General features: G+C 31.7%; 8 non-coding genes across 8 annotated transcripts; all 8 read left to right on the plus strand.

The window, feature by feature from the left end:
- The first annotated feature begins 618 nt into the window (after nt 1-618).
- Nucleotides 619-691, plus strand: TRNAF-GAA (transfer RNA phenylalanine (anticodon GAA)). Its single transcript has one exon. It is a non-coding gene; the product is annotated as a tRNA-Phe (tRNA).
- Nucleotides 692-1098: 407 nt separating this feature from the next.
- TRNAF-GAA (transfer RNA phenylalanine (anticodon GAA)) lies at nt 1099-1171 on the plus strand. The gene has a single exon. It is a non-coding gene; the product is annotated as a tRNA-Phe (tRNA).
- Nucleotides 1172-3028: 1857 nt separating this feature from the next.
- On the plus strand, nt 3029-3101 carry TRNAF-GAA (transfer RNA phenylalanine (anticodon GAA)). Its single transcript has one exon. It is a non-coding gene; the product is annotated as a tRNA-Phe (tRNA).
- A 407-nt stretch (nt 3102-3508) lies between these two features.
- On the plus strand, nt 3509-3581 carry TRNAF-GAA (transfer RNA phenylalanine (anticodon GAA)). Its single transcript has one exon. It is a non-coding gene; the product is annotated as a tRNA-Phe (tRNA).
- A 1858-nt stretch (nt 3582-5439) lies between these two features.
- TRNAF-GAA (transfer RNA phenylalanine (anticodon GAA)) lies at nt 5440-5512 on the plus strand. The gene has a single exon. It is a non-coding gene; the product is annotated as a tRNA-Phe (tRNA).
- Nucleotides 5513-7366: 1854 nt separating this feature from the next.
- On the plus strand, nt 7367-7439 carry TRNAF-GAA (transfer RNA phenylalanine (anticodon GAA)). Its single transcript has one exon. It is a non-coding gene; the product is annotated as a tRNA-Phe (tRNA).
- A 2363-nt stretch (nt 7440-9802) lies between these two features.
- Nucleotides 9803-9875, plus strand: TRNAF-GAA (transfer RNA phenylalanine (anticodon GAA)). Its single transcript has one exon. It is a non-coding gene; the product is annotated as a tRNA-Phe (tRNA).
- Nucleotides 9876-12238: 2363 nt separating this feature from the next.
- On the plus strand, nt 12239-12311 carry TRNAF-GAA (transfer RNA phenylalanine (anticodon GAA)). The gene has a single exon. It is a non-coding gene; the product is annotated as a tRNA-Phe (tRNA).
- Nucleotides 12312-12641: the final 330 nt, after the last annotated feature.

Here is a 12641-nt window from a genome sequence, read left to right on the forward strand (position 1 = left end):
TTATACAGTATAAAACACATATTTTCTTTTCATTTCATGCAATCATGATGACAGAAAAATATTGATACTAAACCTTGTGTAACCATGCAAACATAGCTCAGTTGAGGTCTTAGTGACTTTTGCCATACACAGACTTTGCCGAAATAGCTCAGTTGGGAGAGCATTAGACTGAAGATCTAAAGGTCCCGAGTTTCAACATGTTTCAGTACCTTTTTTCTTCTTTCCTTGAGCAGTTATCAGTTTTTAAGTATTTCAAATGTAAACAACATCGTTTCTTAACATAGTTGAGTATTCAGTAGTAACTTCTAAATGATGTGAATGTTTAGTTAATAACACGGTGCATAAATACAGCTTAAAAATTGTTTTCATGTTGTCCATCATGCTACTCTATTATGAAAATTTGAAGTAAACTAACTGCTTCCTGACCACAATTTGTTAAAACTTTTACTTAAATGTACGATTAAGGGTTTGTAATTTATATATTTACAGTATAAAACACATCTTTTCTCTTCATTTCATGCAATCATGATGACAGAAAAATATTGATACTTAACCTTGTGTAACCATGCAAACATAGCTCAGTTGAGGTCTTAGTGACTTATGCCATACTCCGACCTTGCCGAAATAGCTCAGTTGGGAGAGCGTTAGACTGAAGATCTAAAGGTCCCTGGTTCGATCCCGGGTTTCGGCATGTTTGAGTGCATTTTTCTTTTTTCCTTGAGTAGTGATCAGAATTTAATTATTTCAAATTTAAACAACATCATTTCTTAATATAGTTGAGTATTCAGTAGTAACTTCTAAATGATGAGAATGTTTATTTAACAACACGGTGCATAAATACAGCTTAAATATTGTTTTCATGTTGTCCGTCATGCTACTCTATTATGAAAAATTGAAGTAATCTAACAATGCTTCCTGACCACAATTTGTTAATACTTTTACTTAAATGTATAATTAAGGGTTATACAGTATAAAACACATATTTTCTTTTCATTTCATGCAATCATGATGACAGAAAAATATTGATACTAAACCTTGTCTAACCATGCAAACATAGCTCAGTTGAGGTCTTAGTGACTTTTGTCATAGACATACTTTGCCGAAATAGCTCAGTTGGGAGAGCGTTAGACTGAAGATCTAAAGGTCCCTGGTTCGATCCCGGGTTTCGGCATGTTTGAGTGCATTTTTTCTTTTTTCCTTGAGTAGTGATCAGAATTTAATTATTTCAAATTTAATCAACATCATTTCTTAACATAGTTGAGTATTCAGTAGTAACTTCTAAATGATGAGAATGTTTAATTAACAACACGGTGCATAAATACAGCTTAAATATTGTTTTAATGTTGTAAGTCATGCTACTCTAACTATTATGAAAATTTGAAGTAATCTAACAATGCTTCCTGACCACAATTTGTTAAAGCTTTTACTTAAATGTTTGATTAAGGGTTTGTAATGGATATATTTATAGTATAAAACACATATTTTCTTTTCATTTCATGCAATCATGATGACAGAAAAATAATGATACAAAACCTTGTGTAACCATGCAAACATAGCTCAGTTGAGGTCTTAGTGACTTTTGCCATACACAGACTTTGCAGAAATAGCTCAGTTGGGAGAGCATTAGACTGAAGATCTAAAGGTCCCGAGTTTCAGCATGGTTCAGAACCTTTTTTCTTCTTTCCTTGAGCAGTTATCAGTTTTTAAGTATTTCAAATGTAAACAACATCGTTTCTTAACATAGTTGAGTATTCAGTAGTAACTTCTAAATGATGAGAATGTTTATTTAACAACACGGTGCATAAATACAGCTTAAAAATTGTATTCATGTTGTCAATCATGCTACTCTATTAAGAAAATTTGAAGTAAACTAACTGCTTCCTGACCACAATTTGTTAAAACTTTTACTTAAATGTACGATTAAGGGTTTGTAATTTATATATTTACAGTATAAAACACATCTTTTCTCTTCATTTCATGCAATCATGATGACAGAAAGATATTGATACTTAACCTTGTGTAACCATGCAAACATAGCTCAGTTGAGGTCTTAGTGACTTATGTCATACTCCGACCTTGCCGAAATAGCTCAGTTGGGAGAGCATTAGACAGAAGATCTAAAGGTCCCGAGTTTCAACATGTTTCAGTACCTTTTTTCTTCTTTCCTTGAGTAGTGATCAGAATTTAATTATTTCAAATTTAATCAACATCATTTCTTAACATAGTTGAGTATTCAGTAGTATCTTCTAAATGATGAGAATGTTTATTTAACAACACGGTGCATAAATACAGCTTAAATATTGTTTTCATGTTGTCTGTCAAGCTACTCTATTATGAAAATTTGAAGTAATCTAACAATGCTTCCTGACCACAATTTGTTAAAACTTTTACTTAAATGTATAATTAAGGGTTATACAGTATAAAACACATATTTTCTTTTCATTTCATGCAATCATGATGACAGAAAAATATTGATACTAAACCTTGTGTAATCATGCAAACATAGCTCAGTTGAGGTCTTAGTGACTTTTGCCATACACAGACTTTGCCGAAATAGCTCAGTTGGGAGAGCATTAGACTGAAGATCTAAAGGTCCCGAGTTTCAACATGTTTCAGTACCTTTTTTCTTCTTTCCTTGAGCAGTTATCAGTTTTTAAGTATTTCAAATGTAAACAACATCGTTTCTTAACATGGTTGAGTATTCAGTAGTAACTTCTAAATGATGTGAATGTTTAGTTAACAACACGGTGCATAAATACAGCTTAAAAATTGTTTTCATGTTGTCCATCATGCTACTCTATTATGAAAATTTGAAGTAAACTAACTGCTTCCTGACCACAATTTGTTAAAACTTTTACTTAAATGTACGATTAAGGGTTTGTAATTTATATATTTACAGTATAAAACACATCTTTTCTCTTCATTTCATGCAATCATGATGACAGAAAAATATTGATACTTAACCTTGTGTAACCATGCAAACATAGCTCAGTTGAGGTCTTAGTGACTTATGTCATACTCCGACCTTGCCGAAATAGCTCAGTTGGGAGAGTGTTAGACTGAAGATCTAAAGGTCCCTGGTTCGATCCCGGGTTTCGGCATGTTTGAGTGCATTTTTCTTTTTTCCTTGAGTAGTGATCAGAATTTAATTATTTCAAATTTAAACAACATCATTTCTTAATATAGTTGAGTATTCAGTAGTAACTTCTAAATGATGAGAATGTTTATTTAACAACACGGTGCATAAATACAGCTTAAATATTGTTTTCATGTTGTCCGTCATGCTACTCTATTATGAAAAATTGAAGTAATCTAACAATGCTTCCTGACCACAATTTGTTAATACTTTTACTTAAATGTATAATTAAGGGTTATACAGTATAAAACACATATTTTCTTTTCATTTCATGCAATCATGATGACAGAAAAATATTGATACTAAACCTTGTCTAACCATGCAAACATAGCTCAGTTGAGGTCTTAGTGACTTTTGTCATAGACATACTCTGCCGAAATAGCTCAGTTGGGAGAGCGTTAGACTGAAGATCTAAAGGTCCCTGGTTCGATCCCTGGTTTCGGCATGTTTGAGTGCATTTTTTCTTTTTTCCTTGAGTAGTGATCAGAATTTAATTATTTCAAATTTAATCAACATCATTTCTTAACATAGTTGAGTATTCAGTAGTAACTTCTAAATGATGAGAATGTTTAATTAACAACACGGTGCATAAATTACAGCTAAAATATTGTTTTCATGTTGTAAGTCATGCTACTCTAACTATTATGAAAATTTGAAGTAATCTAACAATGCTTCCTGACCACAATTTGTTAAAGCTTTTACTTAAATATTTGATTAAGGGTTTGTAATGGATATATTTATAGTATAAAACACATATTTTCTTTTCATTTCATGCAATCATGATGACAGAAAAATATTGATACAAAACCTTGTGTAACCATGCAAACATAGCTCAGTTGAGGTCTTAGTGACTTTTGCCATACACAGACTTTGCCGAAATAGCTCAGTTGGGAGAGCATTAGACTGAAGATCTAAAGGTCCCGAGTTTCAGCATGGTTCAGTACCTTTTTTCTTCTTTCCTTGAGCAGTTATCAGTTTTTAAGTATTTCAAATGTAAACAACATCGTTTCTTAACATAGTTGAGTATTCAGTAGTAACTTCTAAATGATGAGAATGTTTATTTAACAACACGGTGCATAAATACAGCTTAAATATTGTTTTCATGTTGTCCGTCATGCTACTCTATTATGAAAAATTGAAGTAATCTAACAATGCTTCCTTACCACAATTTGTTAATCCTTTTACTTAAATGTATAATTAAGGGTTAAACAGTATAAAACACATATTTTCTTTTCATTTCATGCAATCATGATGACAGAAAAATATTGATACTAAACCTTGTCTAACCATGCAAACATAGCTCAGTTGAGGTCTTAGTGACTTTCGTCATACACGTACTTTGCCGAAATAGCTCAGTTGGGAGAGCGTTAGACTGAAGATCTAAAGGTCCCTTGTCCGATCCCGGGTTTCGGCATGTTTGAGTGCATTTTTTCTTTTTTCCTTGAGTAGTGATCAGAATTTAATTATTTCAAATTTAATCAACATCATTTCTTAACATAGTTGAGTATTCAGTAGTATCTTCTAAATGATGAGAATGTTTATTTAACAACACGGTGCATAAATACAGCTTAAATATTGTTTTCATGTTGTCCGTCATGCTACTCTATTATGAAAATTTGAAGTAATCTAACAATGCTTCCTGACCACAATTTGTTAAAACTTTTACTTAAATGTATAATTAAGGGTTATACAGTATAAAACACATATTTTCTTTTCATTTCATGCAATCATGATGACAGAGAAATATTGATACTAAACCTTGTGTAACCATGCAAACATAGCTCAGTTGAGGTCTTAGTGACTTTTGCCATACACAGACTTTGCCGAAATAGCTCAGTTGGGAGAGCATTAGACTGAAGATCTAAAGGTCCCGAGTTTCAACATGTTTCAGTACCTTTTTTCTTCTTTCCTTGAGCAGTTATCAGTTTTTAAGTATTTCAAATGTAAACAACATCGTTTCTTAACATAGTTGAGTATTCAGTAGTAACTTCTAAATGATGTGAATGTTTAGTTAACAACACGGTGCATAAATACAGCTTAAAAATTGTTTTCATGTTGTCCATCATGCTACTCTATTATGAAAATTTGAAGTAAACTAACTGCTTCCTGACCACAATTTGTTAAAACTTTTACTTAAATGTACGATTAAGGGTTTGTAATTTATATATTTACAGTATAAAACACATCTTTTCTCTTCATTTCATGCAATCATGATGACAGAAAAATATTGATACTTAACCTTGTGTAACCATGCAAACATAGCTCAGTTGAGGTCTTAGTGACTTATGCCATACTCTGACCTTGCCGAAATAGCTCAGTTGGGAGAGCGTTAGACTGAAGATCTAAAGGTCCCTGGTTCGATCCCGGGTTTCGGCATGTTTGAGTGCATTTTTCTTTTTTCCTTGAGTAGTGATCAGAATTTAATTATTTCAAATTTAAACAACATCATTTCTTAATATAGTTGAGTATTCAGTAGTAACTTCTAAATGATGAGAATGTTTATTTAACAACACGGTGCATAAATACAGCTTAAATATTGTTTTCATGTTGTCCGTCATGCTACTCTATTATGAAAAATTGAAGTAATCTAACAATGCTTCCTGACCACAATTTGTTAATACTTTTACTTAAATGTATAATTAAGGGTTATACAGTATAAAACACATATTTTCTTTTCATTTCATGCAATCATGATGACAGAAAAATATTGATACTAAACCTTGTCTAACCATGCAAACATAGCTCAGTTGAGGTCTTAGTGACTTTTATCATAGACATACTTTGCCGAAATAGCTCAGTTGGGAGAGCGTTAGACTGAAGATCTAAAGGTCCTGGGTTTCGGCATGTTTGAGTGCATTTTTCTTTTTTCCTTGAGTAGTGATCAGAATTTAATTATTTCAAATTTAATCAACATCATTTCTTAACATAGTTGAGTATTCAGTAGTAACTTCTAAATGATGAGAATGTTTAATTAACAACACGGTGCATAAATACAGCTTAAATATTGTTTTCATGTTGTAAGTCATGCTACTCTAACTATTATGAAAATTTGAAGTAATCTAACAATGCTTCCTGACCACAATTTGTTAAAGCTTTTACTTAAATGTATGATTAAGGGTTTGTAATGGATATATTTATAGTATAAAACACATATTTTCTTTTCAATTCATGCAATCATGATGACAGAAAAATATTGATACTAAACCTTGTCTAACCATGCAAACATAGCTCAGTTGAGGTCTTAGTGACTTTTGCCATACACAGACTTTGCCGAAATAGCTCAGTTGGGAAAGCATTAGACTGAAGATCTAAAGGTCCCGAGTTTCAGCATGTTTCAGTACCTTTTTTCTTTTTTCCTTGAGTAGTTATCAGTATTAAATTATTTCAAATGTAAACAACATAATTTCTTAACATAGTTGAGTATTCAGTAGTATCTTCTAAATTATGAGAATGTTTATTTAACAACACGGTGCATAAATACAGCTTAAAAATTGTTTTCATGTTGTCAATCATGCTACTCTATTATGAAAATTTAAAGTAATTTAACTGCTTCCTTACCACAATTTGTTAAAACTTTTACTTAAATGTACGATTAAGGGTTTGTAATTTATATATTTACAGTATAAAACACATCTTTTCTCTTCATTTCATGCAATCATGATGACAGAAAAATATTGATACTTAACCTTGTGTAACCATGCAAACATAGCTCAGTTGAGGTCTTAGTGACTTATGCCATACTCCGACCTTGCCAAAATAGCTCAGTTGGGAGAGCGTTAGACTGAAGATCTAAAGGTTCCAGGTTCGATCCCGGGTTTCGGCATGTTTGAGTGCATTTTTCTTTTTTCCTTGAGTAGTGATCAGAATTTAATTATTTCAAATTTAAACAACATCATTTCTTAACATAGTTGAGTATTCAGTAGTAACTTCTAAATGATGAGAATGTTTATTTAACAACACGGTGCATAAATACAGCTTAAATATTGTTTTCATGTTGTCCGTCATGCTACTCTATTATGAAAAATTGAAGTAATCTAACAATGCTTCCTGACCACAATTTGTTAATCCTTTTACTTAAATGTATAATTAAGGGTTAAACAGTATAAAACACATATTTTCTTTTCATTTCATGCAATCATGATGACAGAAAAATATTGATACTAAACCTTGTGTAACCATGCAAACATAGCTCAGTTGAGGTCTTAGTGACTTTCGTCATACACGTGCTTTGCCGAAATAGCTCAGTTGGGAGAGCGTTAGACTGAAGATCTAAAGGTCCCTTGTTCGATCCCGGGTTTCGGCATGCTTGAGTGCATTTTTTCTTTTTTCCTTGAGTAGTGATCAGAATTTAATTATTTCAAATTTAATCAACATCATTTCTTAACATAGTTGAGTATTCAGTAGTAACTTCTAAATGATGATAATGATTAATTAACAACACGGTGCATAAATACAGCTTAAATATTGTTTTCATGTTGTAAGTCATGCTACTCTAACTATTATGAAAATTTGAAGTAATCTAACAATGCTTCCTGAAAACAATGTGTTAAAGCTTTTACTTAAATGTTTGATTAAGGGTTTGTAATGGATATATTTATAGTATAAAACACATATTTTCTTTTCATTTCATGCAATCATGATGACAGAAAAATATTGATACAAAACCTTGTGTAACCATGCAAACATAGCTCAGTTGAGGTCTTAGTGACTTTTGCCATACACAGACTTTGCCAAAATAGCTCAGTTGGGAGAGCATTAGACTGAAGATCTAAAGGTCCCTTGTTTCAGCATGGTTCAGTACCTTTTTTCTTCTTTCCTTGAGCAGTTATCAGTTTTTAAGTATTTCAAATGTAAACAACATCGTTTCTTAACATAGTTGAGTATTCAGTAGTAACTTCTAAATGATGAGAATGTTTATTTAACAACACGGTGCATAAATACAGCTTGAAAATTGTATTCATGTTGTCCGTCCTGCTACTCTATTAAGAAAATTTGAAGAAAAATAACTGCTTCCTGACCACAATTTGTTAAAACTTTTACTTAAATGTACGATTAAGGGTTTTTTAATTTATATATTTACAGTATAAAACACATCTTTTCTCTTCATTTCATGCAATCATGATGACAGAAAAATATTGATACTTAACCTTGTGTAACCATGCAAACATAGCTCAGTTGAGGTCTTAGTGACTTTTGCCATACACCGACCTTGCCGAAATAGCTCAGTTGGGAGAGCATTAGACTGAAGATCTAAAGGTCCCGGGTTTCGGCATGTTTGAGTGCATTTTTTCTTTTTTCCTTGAGTAGTGATCAGAATTTAATTATTTCAAATTTAATCAACATCATTTCTTAACATAGTTGAGTATTCAGTAGTAACTTCTAAATGATGATAATGATTAATTAACAACACGGTGCATAAATTCAGCTTAAATATTGTTTTCATGTTGTAAGTCATGCTACTCTAACTATTATGAAAATTTGAAGTAATCTAACAATGCTTCCTGACCACAATGTGTTAAAGCTTTTACTTAAATGTTTGATTAAGGGTTTGTAATGGATATATTTATAGTATAAAACACATATTTTCTTTTCATTTCATGCAATCATGATGACAGAAAAATATTGATACTAAACCTTGTGTAACCATGCTAACATAGCTCAGTTGAGGTCTTAGTGACTTTTGCCATACACAGACTTTGCCGAAATAGCTCAGTTGGGAGAGCATTAGACTGAAGATCTAAAGGTCCCGAGTTTCAGCATGTTTCAGTACCTTTTTTCTTCTTTCCTTGAGCAGTTATCAGTTTTTAAGTATTTCAAATTTAAACAACATTGTTTCTTAACATAGTTGAGTATTCAGTAGTAACTTCTAAATGATGAGAATGTTTATTTAACAACACGGTGCATAAATACAGCTTAAAAATTGTTTTCATGTTGTCCATCATGCTACTCTATTAAGAAAATTTGAAGTAAACTAACTGCTTCCTGACCACAATTTGTTAAAACTTTTACTTAAATGTACGATTAAGGGTTTGTAATTTATATATTTACAGTATAAAACACATCTTTTCTCTTCATTTCATGCAATCATGATGACAGAAAAATATTGATACTTAACCTTGTGTAACCATGCAAACATAGCTCAGTTGAGGTCTTAGTGACTTTTGCCATACACCGACCTTGCTGAAATAGCTCAGTTGGGAGAGCATTAGACTGAAGATCTAAAGGTCCCGGGTTTCGGCATGTTTGAGTGCATTTTTTCTTTTTTCCTTGAGTAGTGATCAGAATTTAATTATTTCAAATTTAATCAACATCATTTCTTAACATAGTTGAGTATTCAGTAGTAACTTCTAAATGATGAGAATGTTTAATTAACAACACGGTGCATAAATACAGCTTAAATATTGTTTTCATGTTGTAAGTCATGATACTCTAACTATTATGAAAATTTGAAGTAATCTAACAATGCTTCCTGACCACAATTTGTTAAAACTTTTACTTAAATGTATGATTAAGGGTTTGTAATGGATATATTTACAGTATAAAACACAGATTTTCTTTTCATTTCATGCAATCATGATGACAGAAAAATATTGATACTAAACCTTGTGTAACCATGCAAACATAGCTCAGTTGAGGTCTTAGTGACTTTCGTCATACACGTGCTTTGCCGAAATAGCTCAGTTGGGAGAGCGTTAGACTGAAGATCTAAAGGTCCCTTGTTCGATCCCGGGTTTCGGCATGCTTGAGTGCATTTTTTCTTTTTTCCTTGAGTAGTGATCAGAATTTAATTATTTCAAATTTAATCAACATCATTTCTTAACATAGTTGAGTATTCAGTAGTAACTTCTAAATGATGATAATGATTAATTAACAACACGGTGCATAAATACAGCTTAAATATTGTTTTCATGTTGTAAGTCATGCTACTCTAACTATTATGAAAATTTGAAGTAATCTAACAATGCTTCCTGAAAACAATGTGTTAAAGCTTTTACTTAAATGTTTGATTAAGGGTTTGTAATGGATATATTTATAGTATAAAACACATATTTTCTTTTCATTTCATGCAATCATGATGACAGAAAAATATTGATACAAAACCTTGTGTAACCATGCAAACATAGCTCAGTTGAGGTCTTAGTGACTTTTGCCATACACAGACTTTGCCGAAATAGCTCAGTTGGGAGAGCATTAGACTGAAGATCTAAAGGTCCCTAGTTTCAGCATGGTTCAGTACCTTTTTTCTTCTTTCCTTGAGCAGTTATCAGTTTTTAAGTATTTCAAATGTAAACAACATCGTTTCTTAACATAGTTGAGTATTCAGTAGTAACTTCTAAATGATGAGAATGTTTATTTAACAACACGGTGCATAAATACAGCTTGAAAATTGTATTCATGTTGTCCGTCCTGCTACTCTATTAAGAAAATTTGAAGAAAAATAACTGCTTCCTGACCACAATTTGTTAAAACTTTTACTTAAATGTACGATTAAGGGTTTTTTAATTTATATATTTACAGTATAAAACACATCTTTTCTCTTCATTTCATGCAATCATGATGACAGAAAAATATTGATACTTAACCTTGTGTAACCATGCAAACATAGCTCAGTTGAGGTCTTAGTGACTTTTGCCATACACCGACCTTGCCGAAATAGCTCAGTTGGGAGAGCATTAGACTGAAGATCTAAAGGTCCCGGGTTTCGGCATGTTTGAGTGCATTTTTTCTTTTTTCCTTGAGTAGTGATCAGAATTTAATTATTTCAAATTTAATCAACATCATTTCTTAACATAGTTGAGTATTCAGTAGTAACTTCTAAATGATGATAATGATTAATTAACAACACGGTGCATAAATACAGCTTAAATATTGTTTTCATGTTGTAAGTCATGCTACTCTAACTATTATGAAAATTTGAAGTAATCTAACAATGCTTCCTGACCACAATGTGTTAAAGCTTTTACTTAAATGTTTGATTAAGGGTTTGTAATGGATATATTTATAGTATAAAACACATATTTTCTTTTCATTTCATGCAATCATGATGACAGAAAAATATTGATACTAAACCTTGTGTAACCATGCTAACATAGCTCAGTTGAGGTCTTAGTGACTTTTGCCATACACAGACTTTGCCGAAATAGCTCAGTTGGGAGAGCATTAGACTGAAGATCTAAAGGTCCCGAGTTTCAGCATGTTTCAGTACCTTTTTTCTTCTTTCCTTGAGCAGTTATCAGTTTTTAAGTATTTCAAATTTAAACAACATTGTTTCTTAACATAGTTGAGTATTCAGTAGTAACTTCTAAATGATGAGAATGTTTATTTAACAACACGGTGCATAAATACAGCTTAAAAATTGTTTTCATGTTGTCCATCATGCTACTCTATTAAGAAAATTTGAAGTAAACTAACTGCTTCCTGACCACAATTTGTTAAAACTTTTACTTAAATGTACGATTAAGGGTTTGTAATTTATATATTTACAGTATAAAACACATCTTTTCTCTTCATTTCATGCAATCATGATGACAGAAAAATATTGATACTTAACCTTGTGTAACCATGCAAACATAGCTCAGTTGAGGTCTTAGTGACTTTTGCCATACACCGACCTTGCTGAAATAGCTCAGTTGGGAGAGCATTAGACTGAAGATCTAAAGGTCCCGGGTTTCGGCATGTTTGAGTGCATTTTTTCTTTTTTCCTTGAGTAGTGATCAGAATTTAATTATTTCAAATTTAATCAACATCATTTCTTAACATAGTTGAGTATTCAGTAGTAACTTCTAAATGATGAGAATGTTTAATTAACAACACGGTGCATAAATACAGCTTAAATATTGTTTTCATGTTGTAAGTCATGCTACTCTAACTATTATGAAAATTTGAAGTAATCTAACAATGCTTCCTGACCACAATTTGTTAAAACTTTTACTTAAATGTATGATTAAGGGTTTGTAATGGATATATTTACAGTATAAAACACAGATTTTCTTTTCATTTCATGCAATCATGATGACAGAAAAATATTGATACTAAACCTTGTGTAACCATGCAAACATAGCTCAGTTGAGGTCTTAGTGACTTTCGTCATACACGTGCTTTGCCGAAATAGCTCAGTTGGGAGAGCGTTAGACTGAAGATCTAAAGGTCCCTTGTTCGATCCCGGGTTTCGGCATGCTTGAGTGCATTTTTTCTTTTTTCCTTGAGTAGTGATCAGAATTTAATTATTTCAAATTTAATCAACATCATTTCTTAACATAGTTGAGTATTCTGTAGTAACTTCTAAATGATGATAATGATTAATTAACAACACGGTGCATAAATACAGCTTAAATATTGTTTTCATGTTGTAAGTCATGCTACTCTAACTATTATGAAAATTTGAAGTAATCTAACAATGCTTCCTGAAAACAATGTGTTAAAGCTTTTACTTAAATGTTTGATTAAGGGTTTGTAATGGATATATTTATAGTATAAAACACATATTTTCTTTTCATTTCATGCA

The sequence above is a fragment of the Taudactylus pleione genome, unplaced genomic scaffold (assembly GCF_031769625.1).
Source record: "Taudactylus pleione unplaced genomic scaffold, aTauple2 ptg000593l, whole genome shotgun sequence".
NCBI lineage: Eukaryota > Metazoa > Chordata > Amphibia > Anura > Myobatrachidae > Taudactylus > Taudactylus pleione.